The sequence below is a fragment of the Nicotiana tomentosiformis genome, chromosome 11 (genome assembly GCF_000390325.3).
Source record: "Nicotiana tomentosiformis chromosome 11, ASM39032v3, whole genome shotgun sequence".
Classification (NCBI taxonomy): Eukaryota; Viridiplantae; Streptophyta; class Magnoliopsida; order Solanales; family Solanaceae; genus Nicotiana; species Nicotiana tomentosiformis.
Genome location: NC_090822.1, coordinates 122,359,962 through 122,379,517, shown reverse-complemented (window position 1 = coordinate 122,379,517; position 19,556 = coordinate 122,359,962).

Sequence of the window (19,556 nt, the reverse complement as noted above, 5' to 3'; positions counted from 1 at the left end):
TTATTGAATTACCAAAAGTTCAATTGATCTTCTTTTTGTTTAAATAATCACCATTATTATATTAGTTTTCTAGCAAAAGATTTTATCTATATTCGACAACAACAAGAACAACAAACCCATTATAATCTCACACGTGAAATATGGGGAGGGAAGTGTGTATGTATACGGTATACCTTATCCCTATCTTTGTGAAAGTAGATAGATTATTTCCGATGGACCTTCGGGTCAAGAAAATGAACGAGAGCACACCAGAAAATGAATTGTTGTATATAGTCTTCTCAAAATGATAAAAGATTTGATGTCGCACGGTAAAATTAGGTGAGGAGCGCAAGCTAATCCAAATACTACCTTTATCAAGAATATATAAAATAAAATAAAAAAGGATTTGTGTCTTCTAAACAAGTATTTAAATATTATGTTAAATGTAACACGCTTTTGAGTTGTCTCAAGAAATTGAACTCACTATATTGTTCATTATTCCGGGGTCTGAAATGAGAAACTTAGAAAATTATCAAGTTTTTCACCAAATTAAACAAATATACTCAAATTTTGTATTTGGACATTTACATTTTTTGGCTTAAATCTAGGCAACAATTAAAATAAAAGGCTCGCTCAGTGCTCACTATCATATCTTGTGAAATTTACACTCCTTGGAAGTTAATTTTGTGAAATTAGTACCAAACACTTAATAAATGTTCAAGTAAATGGTTTTAGTTGTAGGATAATAAGAACAAAATATTATATGAAAATGAGATGAGAAAGGAATACTTGTAGTTTTAAATATGATGTAAAATTATATTCGTATACCTAAGAAAAGGTTAGACTTAATCTTAGATATTATACAAGCAAGTATGTGAAATTCGGAAATGTACTAAAATTGGATCTCATGTTAACAAATATTTTTTTAAAATGAGAAAATTAAAGAAATATTATCTAGAACAGCAAAACGTGGCAGTGTCCTTTGAAAGTTGTGCCCATTTAGAAACAAAAGAACATGTGGCCAAATTGCCGTTTACATATTTGGAAAATGTACCGACTTGAGCTAACTCAAAAGGCACACAAAATATAAAGTTGAGTAATTGTTTTGGAATTAACTTAAATAATTGCCTACTCAATCGATTATATTAGAAATAATCGATAAATATATAATATAAATATAATTTTTACCATATAATAATGTATAAATATGTATAATAAGTATATAATATGTACATTAACTGTAAAAGTAAATTATAAATTTGACCGACTATTTATATAAAGATTTTTTTTTTTCTTGCACTTCACATTAATTCATTGCACCATTCGATAGTGATGTAAATAACTGAGTAACATTCAATGGGAACAAAGGAAATTGAATTTTTGCAGGTGAACAGGTAAAGATAAGTTAAATTTATTATTTTTATATTTTTGGTTCAAAAATTAATATATTTTATTCTGTATTTGACTTTACAATAACAAAAGAGGGTGTGTGTTGGGGGGAGGGGGGTAAAGCAAATAGTTATACTTGAAAAAACTCTACTTTGATCAACTAATTATTATCTCGCATTACTTTTACCTTTCCTAATTTTTAACTTATGAAAAAACAAATCAAAATGTTAACTTATATCCCACTTATCCCAACTACAATTTTGAAAACAATCCCTACAATAATTATCTTTAAAAATAGGCATCTTAGGGTGTGTTTGGTACGAAGAAAAATATTTTTCATGGAAAATGATTTCCAAGAAAATATTTTCATGGAAAATGAGTAGTTTTATCACTTATTTTTCCTTGTTTGGTTGGTGAGTGAAAAACTTTTTCTCGAAAACATTTGATAGTGTTTGGTTAGCGAGAAAAATATTTTCTTATGCTATTCTCCTTTCCTCTTCCCCTTCCCAAAATACTCAACGTTTTCAAGACTCTATTTTTTTTAACAATTTAATGATTCTTCTAAAATTCACACAAATCCAAAGGGACTAATGTGATGCTATCTTTTATACGCAACACAACGTTAAAATTTATGCTCCATAACTATAAAGAAAATACTCTTTTGGGGTTGAAAAATAAAATATTCTTTCTACAACATGAAAATAAAGTAATCATTTTATTGAAATAATAATCATTTTATTGAAATAATAATCATTTTATTGAAATAAAAGAAAATACTTTTTCTATATCATGAAAAGAAAATACTCATTTTGTTGAAATGAAAGAAAATACTTTTTCTACATGAAAAAAATACTTTTTTATATCATGAAAAGAAAATACTCATTTGCTGAAATAAAAAAAAAAATTATCTATACAATGAAAAGAAAGCATTATTAATAATATTTTTATTTAAGGTGGGGGTGGAGGGTGAGCTGGCGTGGGGGTTGATGGGGATGGTGAATAGGGATGTTCATAAAAAAAAAAAAAAAATCGAATCAAACCGACAAAAAAATTGATACTTTTTAGGTTTGGTTTGGTTTTGGTTTTGAATTTTAAAAACCAATCAATTTGATTTGGTTTTGGTTTTAATAAAAAAAATAACCGAAAAAACCCGAACCAAACCGACTATAGAAATAGCTATTTAAATTTATTATTACACCTATATATATGTAATTTTTTATATAAAGTTTCTAAAATTTTATGGTATATATTAGTTATTTATATTTTTAATCTAATTTTTTGCTATTATAATAATCTAATTCTTTGCATTTACATTCTAGTTTGGTTGGTAATTTTCTTTTGCTAAGTACAAGAATTTATTTCATGTTAAAAATAATTGATTTTTAATTAAGTATTTAAATTATTCATCACTATTTGATTCAATTATCATCAATATATCTTGGTAAATGATAGATTTCTCAAAGAGCAATTAGTTTGATAGTGTTACGTTAAAAATGTAGTTTCCGGAATATGTGTTTGGTTGTGTATGTCTCATATTTAAGAAAAAAATAGATAAATAACCGAAAAAACCAACCAAAACCTCGATAAAACCCGACTTAATTAGTTTGGTTTGATTCCAATATATGAAGAACCGACTTACTTGGTTTGATTTCTTTTTAGAGAAAACTCGATCTAAACCGAACCATGAACACCCCTAGTGAGGAAGGTTGAAAAAGAGTTTTTGAAAATGTTTCCCCTTCTCTTGATAGAGAAAACAATTTTTTCCAGTTGAAGGAAAATGAGTTGATGAGGAAAATATTTTTCAAAATATTTAAGTCAACAAAACATGAAAAAATTGAAAAAGTCGAAAAATATTTTCATTCGTACCAAACACACCCCTGTACTTATTGACTTTTCTACTCTCACATGCCCTCTATCTACCACCGACCACACCAAATTCGCCTCATTTATTGGGTCCCTCCATTTTCTTTAATTGGAAATTTCACCTCAAAAAGAAAAGAAAAAAATTGAGGTGAAAGTTTCAATCCTTGTAGAGGCAAAAAGTATATGTGATTTTTCTTATATATCTAAGTGTATCGGGCAAAATATCTAATACTTGTAATAGTTAGTATATAACCATAGATATAAAGTCATTGCTTAACTACTAGATATGTCAAAAAGGAAAAACTACTACTTCCACTTTTGTTACAAAATTGACATTTTTATTTACGTATATATCCAAATAAATTATGACGTATTTCATTAGTTAAAACTAGTTAAAAAATGACCTTTTAAAAAATATAATTTCAAGAGTGATGTGACATTTCTTAAATATTTTTTATTTCTATATTAAACTGTTATTTTAATTGACTTTTTCTCGAACTCAATGCAGTCACAAAGTCAAAGGTTTAATTCTTAATTTATACATATCAAATCATCTCTAATTTAGTTACTAAAAAAGATACGGAATATATGTATATATCAAGAAGAAAACGAAAAAGGAAATGGAAGTGTGAAAGGACACAATTGAAGAAAGAGAAAATAACTCCATTTAAATATGAAAGGTGCATGAGCCAGGGCCAACGTCCTAAACTCCATCTTAAAAGCCAACTACAAATTCTTAAATTCTCTCCCGTGTCAAAAATATTCACATATCACTTCGAACTTATAGTAATATTAATTGATAACCTAGAAGAAATAATAAAATATGTTGTAATAGTTTAAGTTACACTAATTATATACAAATTTACAAATAATTTGTTTTAATAACTTGACAACTTTGTGACCTCCAATTTATCTTTTATTGCAATTAAGTTCTCTGCATCAAATGTGTAAAAAAATATTTACATAATCATGTCACTTAATTGCTGTCATGTGACTAGGAGGTCACTGATTTAAGCTGTGGAAACAATCTCTTATAGAAATATAGGGTAAGACTGTATATAATAGACCATTGTGGTTCAACTCTTTCCCGAACCTCACGCATAACGGGAGCTTAGTGCACTGGGTTGCCTCTTTTCTATGTCACTTAGAATTTATAGTGATATCAATTGATAACCTAGAAGAAGAATAAAATAATCAGATATGTTGTAATAGTTTAAGTTACACTAATTATATAAAAAAAAATTATATATATATATATATTAAATAACTTGACAAATTTATGACCTCCAATAAAAATGGAAAGTGAAAAGTGTACCAATTATCTCCACTTCCACTTGTGCATAAAGCCCCAAGGGGTATTTCCAATCGGAATCACATAATGGAAAAGCATTTTCCTTTCCCTACTTTCCACGCGGAAAACAAATTCGGCTGCAAGCAAAATACTCATTTTCCCACTTACCAAACGCCTCAAGTAACTTCACATCGTTGACTTCCAATCTAATCTAACGGTTGCAATTCATACACCGAAGGTGTTACTTCGAACTTTGCAACACGTGGAGAAAACATAATTTGATTTGGAGCTTGTTTACCCTCAAAATCGGATAACAATTAAATTTGTAAGTGATTTTAAGGATACGCGGATTAACTTGACACAAAGCGATAAATTAAGTTGATATTGAGTAAATAAAGATAAGATAAGTTCAAACCACACGAATCGAATAATTTCAGCCTTGATAGAAATTGCCCTCGAGCCGGGCTCACCACGACCGATGTCGACAAACAGAAGACAAGAGCTTAAAGATAGAGAAAATAATAATGTATTGCGTTTGAGTGAGTATTATAATGTGTCAAATGAATTATTAGACCCCATTTATATAGTATGAGAGTCCTATTTTAGGTACAACTCTATAAAAGATAAAAAAAAACTTCTGATTCACTGATTGTCGACTCATTATCGATACGCGCCAAGATCCCCGCCGTAATATTCGATCGGTCCCGGATATTTTGGCCTTTTGTTGGCTACGCTGGATTGTATGATAATGTTCTTCGAAATCGCTCGAGGCTAGGACCGATTCCGGGATCATGGCCTCGATATTCTCGAAGGCACGCGTCATGCTCACGGTTCTAGTCCGGTGAGACTTTGGCTCGATTTCGGTCCCATATTGCCATGTCTCGAGATTTGTCTTATCTCGTCGGAGGCTAGGATGCATCATGAGCTCGGTTTTACCCGTATACAGATAATCCCCTCGTTCTACGGAAGGTAAATGATGAGAAACGACATGAGCTTCTAATTCTTGCTTCGATGCACCGTGACAGAAATGACAAAACAACCGAAACATCACGTCAGTCAAATCTTAATGGCATTAAATGTATGTCAGCCGCCGGTTAGCCGTCCCTGGATACGAAACGCCGCTGAAATACTATAAATACCCCATTCTTTGTTCATTTTAACTTTACATCAAAACCTTCTACCTTTGTACCTTTAATATTTCAATACTTTCTAACACTTTTACTCCGCTTTTTTGAGATCCCAAGAATCATTACCCATCTTCATCTTAAGTCATCAAGTCCAATCTTTCAACTTCCTTTCTTTCTCTACCTTTCTCATATTCACTATTTTGTGCGCCGCCATCGATGAACCAGTACCTGAACCTCCTTTGAAAATGTTCATCCCCTGGGGATGCTCGGTCAACGTCGATTTCAAGGTTGAAAAACTTTCCTCCGTACAAGGTCGGTGTGAGAAGGTCTCGGGATACATCTGCTCGATCACTGAAGAAGTCCTCCCTACGGTCCGAAAAGACTTCAACTAGGCTGATAAGGACATAGTGATCCCCGACCCCGATGAAGCCATTACTACCCATGTTGAGGGATACCTAAGTGTTTACACTTATCCTTTTACGTTTGGCCTGATGGACCTGGTCATCATAGATTTATTTAAGAGGTACGTTGTATGCCTCTGATAGATTCATCCTTCGCTTTGGAGGATCGTGATCTTCCTCTCATTCTTCGTGAACAAAATATATGGGTGCTCATTGACCATCGACCATCTTCTTCACTTATATAGTCCTCGAATCTTCCGGGGGGAGGGGGGGACTAATAAAGCTTGTGATAGTCGAGTATTGATGAGGAGCTAGATCGGGGCTAGCAAGGTCATTTTGTCCGAGTGAGGATTTTAGACTTAATCCTAGCCGAGTGCAGGTCATTCCCCGAGAAGTGGAATACCTCATGTAAGTATGATTTGATTTCGAATGTCGATTTTACACTTCTCTTTTTCTTACCGATGCTTTGTGGTAGTGCAACAATTGCTCGGGTCCCGAACGCTGTCCCTCGACTCAAGGAGTCGGTCGAGGGGATCGTATCACAGACGCCATATTTCGAGCGCTCGTGGCGCAAGCTCTCGAAGGGACGTTGGGAGACTCGTTCCCATGGTGAGACTTCTTTTCCGAGCAGGCAATATTAGTATTCCTCTTTTAATATTGAGCCCTTACTCATTTTTACTTCTTTTGCAGGCTTATCTAAGGACGTCGAGTTGAGGCCTCCGACCGGTGGTGAGGATTTACCTACCGAGTACCCTACTCCGAGACAAGCCGAAGAGAAGAAAAGAAAAATGGCTCAGAGTTCTCAGAGCTCGGAGAAAAAGAAAACAAGAAGAAGGCTGGTGCGTAAGTCAAAAGAATGCACCAGTGCCCGAGCAACGTCTTCGAATTCGCTCTATCGTCTGAGAGACGAATCCGAAGAAGAAGAACACTATGTTCTGGTGGCCCGTGTGCCGTCGCAGTTTGAAGGGCAGAGGGCCTCTGAACCATAGAACCGCGAGACCGATCTGCATCAAACTAAAGAGGTCGATGAGGAGGCCGGGGTCAAGGCTTCTCGGGATACGAAAATGCCCCGAAGGAAGCACTCGGTATGATAGACATCATAGAGTCACCCTCATTTACTAAGTCTATGTACAACGAGGCCCAAATAGTAAAAGAACACCCCAACGAGGGAGCTAATGGGGTGGACGACCCTTTCCGCAGCATTTTTGATGGCGTGGATTCCACTGCCACGGAGGACGCCACCGGGATTGGGTGACTTAGAGGTACCGAAGAAGAGTCCGTCTTCGGGAGCAAGTAGGCCTCACTCGAGCCAAAATTGATTAACCGATTTTTGCCATGAGCGTGGATCCTGACCGGAAGCAATCCATCATCATCTCTGTTTCGGAGGATGCCCGGGTACTTTCTTCCCCCGTAGGGGTGGCCAGTTATCTTCCGTGTCTGGTGACCGAGAAAGACCAAGCCAGAATGAACGAGGTAAACGCACCCTGCCTATTAAATAAAAAACAACAAGCACTAAACCGAGTAACTTTAGACAACTCTTGATGATTTCAATTTCTCCTCTTATACTTGAACTGATTCATTGATAATCCTAATATTCTTCTTCGTATTTGTAGGCCTCGATGCTTCACCATGAAACTTTTCTCCGGTATCGGTATGAGTTGAACCAGCTCGAAGCCGAAGTGAGAGGGCTTACTGAGAAGAGAGATACCTACAAAATTCTCAGCGAGCAGCGTGAATGAGAGGCTAAGAGCCTTCGAGCTGAATTAGAAGTGGCTCGTAAAGAACACGTCGACCTGGTTGAACATGTAAAAATCTTTGAAGTTAGTGACAATGAGATAGACTCGGTGACTAATTATTTGAACCTATCGGTCCAGCAGAATATTGATCGGATCGACCAACTCCGAGCCGAGCCGAGATGGATATAGTCAAGGTCGAGGCCGAAGAATGGAGAGGCAGGATGGACGGCTGGCCTCGAAAAAGGAGATTGTCCGGGCGCAGTTGCACTCGGCGGAAGCCCAGCTCCGGGCGGCGAAGGAGAAGGTTGAGGCTTAGTCCCAAAAAGTTGAGGAGCTTCAGTTTCAGCTAATCTCAGTCGTTTCCGATCGAGAGACTCTTGCCAAGGAGCTTAAAGCAGCCAAGTCGGTGGTTGAAGTGACCAAAGTCGATGCCAACGGTGGCCCAGTATAAGGACGTTGCCGAGGAAACCCAGGGCCGGGTGAAAGATACCATCGAATATGTGAAGTGGCAGTCCCGAAGGGTGTCCCTCGAAGAAATTCATGCTCAGGGTTTTGATTTATCGGTCGAGGTCGAAAGTGCTAAGGGGTTCCAAACCGAGGCCAAGAAGCTGGAGTATCCCGATGATGAAGAAAACTCTGATGGTTCGGACAGATTCGGAGGCGGAGAAGACTCTGTTGGTGCCGGCAACGAGGCAGGCTCCAGTGGAGACCAGGCCGTTTAAGTGCCTTGTATATTTTTCTTTGTTTTTGTTATTTTGTACTTATGTACTTTTTTTGTCAAGGTCGTTTGGCCCTTTTTTCCCTACGATAGCTTTTAAGCATGTTTCCTTTCGCTTTGTTCTTTATGATTACAAATATACCAAACATATAATATTTAAGTCTTGTCCGGAGGTTCGAATAGGCCTTTCTTTCAATATTATTTTATTGTCGATTCATGGGGTCTCGGTATGATCGGAAACTTTCCCTAAAATACTCAGAACGTTTTAGATTATAATTTTCTGAGGGTAGCATTTTGAACCTGTTTAGAAATTTTAAAGGCCTTGTTTTTTGTTATGGGTATCGGACGTCTCCGAGCCATTTTAATACTGTCGTGGCCTTTTTAGTTCAAGCACTGCCAAATAAGCTTTATGCCTCTGGACTTTATTATCTCGGGATGTCCAAACCTGCCTTGAGCGGTAGTCCCCGAGTGACGTGGCCCTTGGGCTCGATGTCTTCGGGGGATCAAATGTAACAAAAAATAAAATCCAAAGGGCAAAATATTTATCCGCCAAGTAGAAACTTCCTTTCAATTTTGTGTGTAATATACAAAGTTACACATGTGTTAAAGCTTTGTTACCGAGCTCGGGTGGTCTATGCGGGCACGGTTCTTTCAACCGTTTAGCCCTTATGGTAAATTCTATCAATCGAGCCTAGACTATTGGAGCACAAAGTTTGTTTCCTTGCCAAACTCATTTTCAAAGAGTGATACCCCCAATATTCGAGGTCGATTATAGAGAATCCTTGAATACTACTGACAACCGGTCTTCGATTCTAAGTTAGCACGATCTACTGTTGTCTCGTTAAAAACCTTGCCGGAAAATGCATTTGGAATAAAACCGGTTCAAGTAAAAAAGAGCACAACGCGTGCTTTCACGCCTAAAAAAATATGTCGTTCTTAGGAGACTACCTGCAAGTGTTAGTCCAGAATGTAGATAAATAAAATAAGTGAACGGGGTCATACCTTAGCAATAATATTGTTTCAAGTGAGTTACATTCCAAATGTTCGGTAGTCATTCACCGTTCATTGCTCCGAGTTTGTACGACCATTTTCCGATGATCTCGATAATTTGATACGGACCTTCCCAATTTGGTCCCAACTTTCCTTCGTTCGGGTTACGGGTGTTCAATGTGACCTTCCTCAACACTAAGACCCCAACATTTAAGTATTGAAGGTTGGCTCTTTGATCGTAATACCTCTTGATCCGTTGTTTTTGGGTTGCCATCTAGACGAGGGCGCCTTCGCGCCTTTCATCTAACAGTTCCTGGCTCGTATTCATAGTCTCGTTATTTGATACTTCGGTTGCATATCAGAACCTAAGACTCGTTTCTCCGACTTCGACCGGTATTAGATCTTGGGCGTCGTAAACCAACGAGAATGAGGTAGCTTCGGTACTGGACTTCGAGGTCGTACGGTAAGCCCATAGGACTTCGGGCAAGATTTTTTTCCATTTTCCTTTGGCTTCGGTCAATCTCTTTATGAGGTTTTGGAGTATGGTTTTGTTCGTGGACTCTGCTTACCCGTTCCCATTAGGTTGATATGGTGTTGACAGGATTCTTTTGATATTATGATCTTTGGGAAACTTGCTTACTTTGCTGCCAATGAACTGCTTCCCATTGTCACGCATGGTCTCGATCGGCATTTCGAATCAACATATTATGTGGTCCTAGATGAAATCAATGACTTCTTACTCATTGACTTTCTCGAACGCGTGGGCTTCGACCCATTTAGAAAAATAGTCAGTCATAAACAATATAAATTGAGACTTACCGGGTGTCCATGGAAGGGGGCTGATAATGTTCATTCCCCATTTCATGAACGGCCAGGGGGATAAAACCGGATGAAGTAGCTCCCCGGGGTGATGAATCGTCAGAGCGTGCCTTTGATAACCGTCGTATTTTCCTACTAACTCATTCGCGTCCTTTTCCATGTCGATCCAATAGTAGTCGTCTCTAATTGTTTTCTGAACTAATGATTCGGCACCCGAATGATTTCCGCATGTGCCTTCATGGATTTCCCTCAGAACATAATCAGTGTCTACGAATCCTAGACATATAACGAGTAGGCCATCGAACGTTTTTCGGAACAATGTACCGTCTCCGTACATGCTGAACCGGGCCGCCTTCGTACACAGAGTCCTTGATTCCTTTGGGTCCGAAGGCAATTTTTTGGTCTTCTGATATTCCGCATATTTGTTTCTCCAGTCCCAAGTCAGGCTTGTTGAGTTTATCTCGGCATGACCTTCTTCCACTATCGATCTCATGAGTTGTACAACCGCCCCGAGTTGAACTCATCCCCATCGATCGACGATCCCAAGTTAGCAAGGACATCATCCTCACTATTTTGATCCCGAGGCATGTATTGTAAAGTCCATTATTTGAACCGATGTAACGTTACCTGTAGTTTATCCATGTACCATTGCATTCATTCCTCTATGACTTTGAAGGTCCCATTAACTTGTTTTACCATGATGAGGGAATCACACTTAGCTTCGACCACCGCTGCCACTAAACTTTTGGCCAGTTCGAGACCTGCAATCATGGCCTCATACTATATTACCTGCGAGCGGTTTCAATACAATTCCAAGTCTGGACCCCTTCGCGTTTGAGTCGCCATCCGTAAAGAGGGTCCAGTTTCCCGAAGAGATCCCCGAGTTCAACAACAATTCTCTTTCGACCTCAGGTATTAGGGCCAGTGTAAAGTCAGCCACAAAGTCTGCCAAAATTTGAGACTTAATGGCAGTCTGAGGCCGATATTCGATGTCGTACCCACTGATCCCTACGACCTATTTGGCCAACCGTCCTGAGAGCTTGGGTTTGTGTATTACATCCCTCAATGGGTAAGTGGTTACGACACATATGGGGTGACATTGGAAGTATTTAGCTTCCTAGAGACGCTTAGCAAAGCAAGCACCAACTTTTTTAGGTGAGGGTACCTAGTTTCGGCCTCGCCGATAGTCCTACTTACATAGTAAATTGGAATTTTCGTACCTTTCTCCTCCTGACTAGGACTTCACTTACCTCTGCTTCCGATACTGCCAAGTTTAGATATAGTTGTTCGTTTGTCTTCGACGTGTGAAACAGCGACGGGCTCGATAGATATCACTTAAGCTCCTCCAAGGCCCGTTAGCACCCCGGGGTGCATGAGAAGTTATTATTCTTCTTCAACGGTGAGAAGAAACGGTGGCTCTTCTCGGAAGACCTCAAGATAAATCGTCCCAAGGCGGCTATACGTCCGGTTAACCTTTGCACTGCCTTCACGTTGTCCATAATAATGATATCTTCGATGGCCTTGATCTTATCGGGGTTGATCTCGATCCCCTGGTTGGATACCATGAATTCGAGGAATTTATTGAACCCGACTCCAAATGCACATTTCTCCGAGTTCAACTTTATATTGTATTTCTTCAATATGCTGAAGGTTTCCTGCAAATATTTCAAATGGTCCTCTGGTCGCAGGGACTTAACCAACATATCATCAATGTAAACCTCCATTGATTTTCCTATTTGTTCTTCGAACATCCGATTTACTAGGCGTTGGTAAGTGGCGCCGATGTTTTTTAGTCTGAACGGCATCATGTTATAGCAATAGGTGCCATAATTGGTGATGTAGGAAGTTTTTACCTGAACGGCATCTCGTGGCCGCACGTCGCATCGATCATACGATCGATGTTAGGCAAAAGGAAAGGGTCCTTGGGACATGCTTTATTCAAATCTTTATAATCCACACACATTCTTAATGTGTTCCCCTTTTTGGGGACTACTACTACGTTTGCTAGCCAGTCCGAGTATTTTACCTCCCGAATGGTTCCAATTTTAAGGAGTTTAGATACCTCGTCCTTGATGAAAGCATGTTTGACTTCGGACTGGGGCCTCCTCTTCTGCTTGACCAAGTGGAACTTTAGGTCCAAGCTTAGCATGTAAGTGGTTATTTCTAGAGGGATCCGTGTCATATCTAGGTGGGACCAAGCGAAACAATCTTAGTTAGCTATGAGAAATTGAACGAGTGTTTTCCTGAATTTGGGATTCAACCCCGTTCCCAAGTATACTTTTCGATCGAGCAAGTGTTTGAGCAATACGACTTGCTCCAGTCCCTCGATCGTCGATTTGGTAGCGCAGAATTATCGGGAGCTATGAAAGACTTGGGAACCCTGTAGTCCTCGTCCTTACCCATTTCCTGCTTATTCGGTTGGGACAGAGTTGATGTCAGTAGTTGCTATTTGTTTTCTCCCGTAGTGACTGGACCCCGCTTCTTCGGTGTTGTAAGTGTGGATATCGGGACCACCTCGTCGATCGCAAACATCTCTTTTGCGACCGGTTGTTCTCCGTAAACTATTTTTATTCCTCTCGGCGTGGGGAACTTCAACACCTGGTGCAAAGTCGAGGGTACCGTCCTCGTATTGTGAATCCTTGGTCTCACGAACAAAGCATTGTACCTCTTGTCCCCTTCTATCACATAGAACTTTGTTTCCTGAACTGTACCGACGGTGTTTATCTGTGATGTTAACTCTCATTTAGTGGTCTCACATGCCATGTTGAACATGTTTAGGACTCGGACCGCAGGCATAATCTGATCTTGCAGGCCAAGTTCTTCCACAACCCTCGATCTGATGATGTTGGCCGAGCTACATTGATCAATTAATACACGCTTAATTCGAGATTTATTTTGCAAGTACTGATATTACCAGTGCATAGTTGTGGGGCTACACGATCCCTTCATCGTCTTTAGCGTTGAAGGATAAGGTTCCCTTTGGCACAAAATGCCGAGTTTATTTTCCTTTGTGATAGATACTTTGGTACGCTTCAGCATCGGTCCCTAGGGAACATCGACCCCACCAAAGATCATGTTGATGATATGCTGAAGTTCCTCATGTTCAGTCTATTTACCATAATCTCTATTCCTAAAGCAGTTTTTGGCTCGGTTGTTCAGGAACTCTCAAAGATGCCCATTATTGAATAGCCATGCTACTTCCTCTATCAATTCCCGGCAATCTTCTGTCTTGTGACCGTGAGTGCCGTGATATTTGCATATTAGGTAAGGATACCTTTGATCTGGATCAAACTGTAAAGGTCGAGTCCATTTGGTGTCTCTGATACGTCCAATAGCGAATACGATGGTGGCGGCAACGACGTTAAAGTTGTACTCCAATATCCTTAGCGCTTCTTTCGGCCCGATTAGCATGTGGAAATTATTTTTGCTCATAAGTACTTGGTTGTTTTGACATCGGTCACTTCTGCTTTAATTTTTCACGGGGTTTCGCCCAGATCCACCACCTATTCGGGGGTCATTGTATGGCTGATACTGATCCATATTCGACCATGGTTCACGATCAATGTCTCTCCTGGCTCTGTCAACTGATCTGATAGGGTAAACAGACTAGAAGGGGCCCCGAGTTGATCATTTTCGACCCTGATTTTTTATTGATATCGATTATGCACGTCGGCCCAAGTGACAGTCGAGTATTCCACTAGATTTTGCTTCAACTTTTGTAAAGACAACGAGCTTCGAGTATTAAGTTCCTCGGTGAAGGCCTGAACGACCCAATCACCCCCGACCGGAGGCAAGCCCATCCTTTCCATTTAGAACCAGGACACGAATTCCTTATGCATCTCGTTATCCATCTGCTTCACTTTGAAAAGGTCTGACTTCCTGGTCTCGACCTTGATAGCCTCGACATGTTCTTTTACAAATGAATCTGCAAGCATAGCAAACGAGTCAATGGAATTAGGAGGTAGGTTGTGATACCATACCATAGCTCCCTTGGATAGAGTTTCCCCAAACTTTGTCAGCAGAACAAATTCGATCTCGTCATTTTCCAAGTCATTCCCTTTTATGGCGCATGTATAGCAGGTCACATGCTCATTTGGGTTGGTTGTTCCGTCGGAATGTTTTCGAGATCGGTTTCGGCGCTGCGCTCGGAGGAAAAGGTTTCTGAACAAATATCATGACCCAATTGATGGGCCATGGTGAGTGCACGTGCCTACCTGTCAAACACCCATAAGCATACGTCTAAGATAAAATATGGAATAAGTGTAGGTCATGCATAAAATGTGGCAATAAATGACTGAAACATGTGAATAACATATGCGAGAAAATATGTCCAAAAGACATATGTGAATATATATATATATATATATATATATATATATATATATATATATATATATATAGAATACGGTAGGGCGAGCTGATAAGGCAACATACTATCCAACTATACATGACTGTCTACAGACCTCTAATAGAGTGCACAACTGTATAAAGGTCTGGACTAGACCCCGTCATACCCATATATGTATACAAAAGTATCGTACCAAAACCCAATAGTAGATACATATCATATGGAGCACACTAACTCTCGTTGAGCAAGGATCCTAAGAAGGGGGATCGTCAACCTGTCTACCTATACGTGCGGGCATAAAACGCACACCCCAAGCAATAGGGGCGTCAGTACGAATAATGTACCGAGTATGTAAGGCGTATAAAGTAGTATGTAAAAGACATAAAAGAAACATGGAGTAAAGGACACAACATGTGAGTCTGAATAACTTTATGAATCATGAAACTTTTATAATGTCATGCATATGCGTATAAATGGCATATCATGCATAGGAATATGCGTACATAACATCATCAAGCCTCTGAGGGTAGCCCATCATATCATCTCGGCCTCGGTGTGTGAAATCATCAATGTATACCAACTTATCAGGTAGAGGTGCGTATATAACGCCATAATGTTTCCCCATATACATATAAGATATGTGTATATAACGCCATCTGGTCATGAGTCAATGTACATGTATAAATGAATGCAATGCATAACGAAGTAAGTCAATAAGATCTCTCGGATAAACTTTATCAACTTATGTATTTTTTGAGACCCATGAATAGAAGATATAATAAAAAGACATATGGGGAATCAACAACATGGGCATTCATAGTGCTTCTATGAATAAAGGCATTTATGAAAGTTACGCGTTTGCTCGTTCTGTATGGATCATGCCAAAAGGAAAGAAGGGATAGCCTTAACATACCTTAACTCCATTGAGTCCTTAATACCTTCCAAGCAATTGTTCAAACAACTTAACTCAATCTACTATAGCATAAAGAGATTCGAAATCAGTGTTGAGTACAGGCTAAGTCCACAACTTAAACTAGTAGCTCATTTATGTAAATTTGGGCAGCATCTCCCCTGTAATAAGAGCCTCCTCCAATACCATATACTAACAACAATGACCAGAGAAATCCAGTAATACATAATTATCAATAACAAGATACCATATAACAACAACAAGTCACAACTACTTCACGACGAGCGGCAAGCTTTGATTGAAACATGTATACCCCATATCACTCCTTATAGGCTTCTTAATTTAACTTAACAGTATCATTAACATGATAATGAGGTCATTTATCTATGATTCCAGCCTTATACCATATATTTATAATAAAGAAAATAATCCATAACTCCAACTATCCTCAATTAGCAACTTTATTCACTAGTTCATGTCTAGCCCATCCATTTAACTTAATCAACATCAATATAACCTTAAGCACATATAAGAACACAATATAGTTACCTCATACAGTGGATTCAAGTCGAAATCCATGTTACATTTAACTTACAACAGCCCAACACACCCCAATCACTTCATTCCCAAAACGACAACTATAGTTGTGTCAAACACCCCGAAAATGTTACAAAGAACGACTAATCCACCATTTTTCCATTATGTGGTATTTATCCACACCATTTCTCCTCCCAAAACTCCATTAAACAATAGCAAAATAGACATCCCAAAAAGACATAAAACAACCCAAAAAACAATCCACTACAAGCTGAATAACACTAACTCACGGGATGGCTCAGGCTCAACCCTGCTCGACGCTCGACTTTGGTTCTGCAACTGGGCTATCGCCTCATGTTGAACCTGTAACATTTCGAAGATCACTCGCAAGTTGATCCCAATGTTCTCGGGATCGGTAGGCAAATTTATGTTGATGGCCACATACGAACTGGTGTCGGTGGGACCCGCCACCATGACTCTGCCGAGATCGATTGGGGGCACCTCGTTACCGGGTGTTGGACTCTGTATCCGTGTTTAGAGGGGCATACTGTGGGTTTGACTTCTATTTTAACATGGAATTAAAGACAATTCAAAAAAATAAGTGTAAAATAGGGTGTGTTACGGGAATTTGTATCAAATTGCCGTTATTATCCTTCACCCCATGGTGGGCGTCAAGCTGTTTACCCTTAAAATCAGATAACAATTAAATTTGTAAGTGATTTTAATGATACGCGGATTAACTTGACACAAAGCGATAAATTAAGTTGTTGTTGAGTAAATAAAGATAAGATAAGTTCAAACCACACGAATCAGATAATTTCAGCTTTGATAGAATAACTGCCCTCTAGCCAGGCTCACCACGACCGGTGTTGATAAATAGAAGAACAAGAGCTTAAAGAAAGAGAAAATAATAATGTATTACTTTTGAGTGCGTATTACAATGTATCAAATGAATTATTAGACCCCATTTATATAGTAGGGGAGTCTTATTTTAGGTACAACTGTAACATCCTTAGTCGTTAACTAAGTACACATGACAAGGCGAGGTGCACGCGTACGTGTCGATGCTTTGTGCCGAGGGCGACACAAAATTAGATGGGGGGAGGGTCATGGCCTGACACATCATCATGCCACGTAGGTGCCACTTGGCATATATTTTTGCCATATGGAATGGTTAGATGCATTAGGGACTAGCTCATGGTGGAGTATTCTAGAACTATGGAGAATTTCCTGGAAAAGCTCTAGATATTTATGGACTTGGTAGGAAGACTCTTTTGGAAAGCCTTGGAATGTTCTAGTCATGTAGAAAATTCTAGAGGGTATACTTATTTGTAAATATAGAAGGACTTGTGGAACAATTATTATTTATACACTAGCCCCTAGGTGCTTAGTATAAATAGGGGAAATTCATCTGTAACTCATCAAGCAAAAAAATAATCAAGTTTTCTCTAATACAAAAGCTTCATTTGGCAATTCTCCCGTATTCTAACATTTCCTTAGCGATCTTGAATGTAGTAAGACTGACATGGCATAGCAAGAATGTGAGTACCTTGTGCAAAATCATGAGCGAGTTGTCAAGTGTCGCACTTGTACTTAGTCAACGACAAATGACGTGACACAACTCTATAAAAGGTAAAAAATCTTCCGATTCACAAATTGCCGGCTCCTTATCGATACACGTCGAGATTCCTGCCGTAATATTCGGCCGGTCCCAGATATTTCGGCCTTCTGTTAGCTACGCTGGATTGTCTGATAATGTTCTTCAAAGTCGCTTGAGGGTAGGACCGATTTCGGGATCGTGGCCTCGATATTCTCGAAGGCAGGCGTCATGCCCCGGGGTTCAAGTTCGGTGGGACTTTGGCTCGATTTTGGTCCATTATTGCCATGCCTCGAGCTTTGGCTTATCTGGTCGGAGGCTCATGAGCTCGGTTTCACCCGTATACAGAGCTAACTTTTGATAATCAAGCGACGGAATGAAATCCCAATAATATCATCCGCAACATGCGAATAAATGCTAGAAGGCACAAGCACATGCCAATTAAAATGAAACTTTCGACTAAAGGCCAAACTGACTGAACCCACCAACTACCGAACTAGTGTTGCATGTAGATAAGAGCAATAGATACCACTCAATTCATATTTAATAGATGACATGTGCGATTGACAATATCACCATTCCATGAGGCACAGACCCTCCAGACAACAACACATGCATCATTGCTCATAATATTCTCGCCTTGTGTGTAATCTCCATACTTAGCTTCATCACCTAACCATTGTCGCTAACACTTTTATCACTAGTCATCATCATAAATCAGCTCTACAACCAATTTTCACCACACGGCCACTCAGGAGCATAGTCAGCCCTTCGGCTGCGGGTTCAGCCAAACCCAGTAGCTTTGATCCAAACCTTATATAAGTCTTAAGAAATTCATTGAATATGCGCAAATTATTAAGTTAGAATCGAGTAACTTAAAAGAACTAGAATCTTGAATCCACAAGTTTTAAATCCGGCCCCGCCTTTGCGACCACTTCACTAGCTACCATCATCAGTCATCATCGTACGTTCTTCTCCTTTCACTATCAATAGACAACCACACTACTTGCCATCGTTACACAGCCACCATCGTTTTTCTCCTCCACCAACCACAATCGCCATTGACCACCATCGTACAACAATCATGGCGATAATCATTGCTACCAACTATCACTAGCTTTTAGAATGTAATTTATCAAAAAAAATATTTGTATAACATCGGGTAATTTAATATTTTTCTCTAAGATTGAGATGCTAATACACAAATAGTCTTGAATATTTGGTGTTTAAATCTAGATACACCTTTTTAATAATCAAATGCGAATTCAAATTCAAACATATAATTAGTGAATTTCATTTTACAAATTGTATACGATCAAAACCGGGTTCACCTCTTATGTGACTAATCGAGACTGAAATATGGTAGGTTAAAGTTCGACCTTGAATTATATCGAACCGAGGTGCGAAGTTATATCGTTAAGCTCGAGACCATGTCATAGAACAAAATCGAGATTAGACGAGATTGAGGAAAATTTGGCGAGCTGAATAACAGAAGGACGAAATATCCTTTATCAGTTGTAGATCACGGCGAAAATCTCGGCACGTATTAAGGATAGGCCGATTGATTAGAAAATCATGAGATTTTTTACCTTGTATAAAATTGTATCAAGAGTAGAACTCTCTACTATATAAAGGGGGTCTGACCATATGTAACACATAACACATTACACAACATAAAGCAATATACTGTCATTTTCTAGCTTTTATCATCTTTTTATTCTGTTCATACATCAGTTGAGACATCTCTTGGTTCAAGGGTGATCGAACTCGAGGGCCAAGGTTGTTCGATTTGGTAAAGAGTTTGGCGTAAGACTATTCAATTTGTGTGGTTTGCATTTATTCTTTTATCGT